This window comes from Schistocerca piceifrons, chromosome 7 (genome assembly GCF_021461385.2).
Source record: "Schistocerca piceifrons isolate TAMUIC-IGC-003096 chromosome 7, iqSchPice1.1, whole genome shotgun sequence".
In the NCBI taxonomy this organism is placed as follows: Eukaryota; Metazoa; Arthropoda; class Insecta; order Orthoptera; family Acrididae; genus Schistocerca; species Schistocerca piceifrons.
This window is the reverse complement of record NC_060144.1, coordinates 573492817-573494888: the sequence shown is the minus strand read 5'-3', so window position 1 is coordinate 573494888 and position 2072 is coordinate 573492817. Positions and strand designations below refer to the sequence as shown.

The 2072-nt window shown below is 45.2% G+C and overlaps 1 non-coding gene across 1 annotated transcript; it reads left to right on the top strand.

Moving 5' to 3' along the window:
- The first annotated feature begins 1734 nt into the window (after positions 1 to 1734).
- Positions 1735 to 1809, top strand: Trnap-cgg. The gene has a single exon. It is a non-coding gene; the product is annotated as a tRNA-Pro (tRNA).
- The last annotated feature ends 263 nt before the right edge of the window (positions 1810 to 2072 follow it).

Below are 2072 nucleotides of genomic sequence, written 5' to 3'. Positions count from 1 at the left end.
TTGGGAAACTATTATCGTTGTGGAACCCACGAAAGTTGTACGCAACAGAAAGGTATAGTTTACGTAATTCTGCATTTTTTAAAATTGTGAAACGCGTGTGTGCGGAACATTAAGAGAATCTTATCCTTGGACGGTTGCGGGGGTAACTGATACAAACAACGCGTCAGCATAAAAATAGTTCGCTTATTAGCTACCAGATATTAATTAACGGGGACCTAAAATACTAAAAACAGTGCATACACCGTTAAATTTAACCCTGCGTGTGAAAGACAATCACATCGAACGTTTCGAGAGCGAAGAATAGACATTTGAGTGCCGAATTGATAGCCTGGGTCGTGTCGATATTGGGACATTATGTGTCAGGCTTTATTCAGAACACGATATCGACCATTTTAATACTGAAAAGAAGGATGGGATCATCACCCCAATCCCAATTCATATTTCATATTTAGTTAGCGAAAAGAAATGTGTTAATAAACAAACTACATTTCCATTTTATCCACGATTTTGGCTTCATTACGTAGTCTTGACTGCGTGATAAACCATATCTGTGGAAGTTCTATACAACGCATCGTCATAATATGTAACCAACCAATATTGTGGGAGACCAAAAATGTAAATGCATTACATTGTTCTTACAGCGGATGTATTATGTGTGAGTGCGACGAACTATATTGAGAAACTGAACATCCATTACGTACTTGCATGTTTATCTGCGAAAATGGTCCCTGTCGGCAGATCAGCATAGAGTTCGATTAGAATCGCCAGAACATTGTAAACCATTCAGATTAATCGAACATCTAAATATGCATAACGCTGGTATCACCAGGATGCGTTCTTTCTCCTCACCCCCGTGGCAGTAATTCAATTAAGAGTCAGCTGGGAATAACATTTAAATCTAGAACGAAATTTTCACTCTACAGCGGAGTGTGGGGTGATATGAAATTTCCTGGCAGATTGAAACTGTGTGCCGGACCGAGACTCGAACTCGGGACCTTTGCCTATCGCGAGCAAGTGCTCTACCAACTGAGCTACTCGAGCACGACTCACGCCCCGTCCTTAGAGCTTTACTTCTGCCAGTACCTCGTCTCCTACCTTCCAAACTTTACAGAAGCTCATCTGCGAAACTTACAGAACTAGCACTCCTGAAAGAAAGGATATTGCGGAGACATGGCTTAGCCACAGCCTGGGGGATGTTTCCAGAATGAGATTATCACTCTACAGCGGAGTGTGGGGTGATATGAAACTTCCTGGCAGATTGAAACTGTGTGCCGGACCGAGACTCGAACTCGGGACCTTTGCCTTTCGCGGGCAAGTGCTCTACCAACTGAGCTACCCAAGCACTACTCACGCCCCGTCCTCACAGCTTTACTTCTGCCAGTACCTCGTCTCCTACCTTCCAAACTTTACAGAAGCTCTCCTGCGAACCTTGCAGTCGTGCTTCGGTGGCTCAGATGGTAGAGCACTTGCCCGCGAAAGGCAAAGGTGCCGAGTTCGAGTCTCGGTCCGGCACACAGTTTTAATCTGCCGGGAAGTTTCATATCAGCCCACACTCCGCTGTAGAGTCAAAATTTCATTCTAGAAACATCCCCCAGGCTGTAGCTAAGCCATGTGTCCGCTATATCCTTTCTTTCAGGAGTACTAGTTCTGCAAGGTTCGCAGGAGAGCTTCTGTAAAGTTTGGAAGGTAGGAGACGAGGTACTGGCAGAAGCTTTGAGGACGGGGCGTGAGTCATGCTTGGGTAGCTCAGTTGGTAGAGCACTTGCCCGCGGAAGGCAAAGGTCCCGAGTTCGAGTCTCGGTCCGGCACACAGTTTTAATCTGCCAGGAAGTTTCAACATTTAAATCAATTGACGACCATTGAGCTAGAGTCACGAATTTTCAAACGTCAACTGCCATGTATGAAGGCGAGTGACACCACGAGTGTTAACGTCGATCGAGGGGTGTCGTCGTGATCGTATTGAATGACATTGAGCGGTCACAACTGGTGTGTCAATAAAATCTTCTTCCTACCTTGAATACGCGCGAAAGTGGAACGAACTTTCAAGTGTATCTGATAATGGCTGCGCGTAC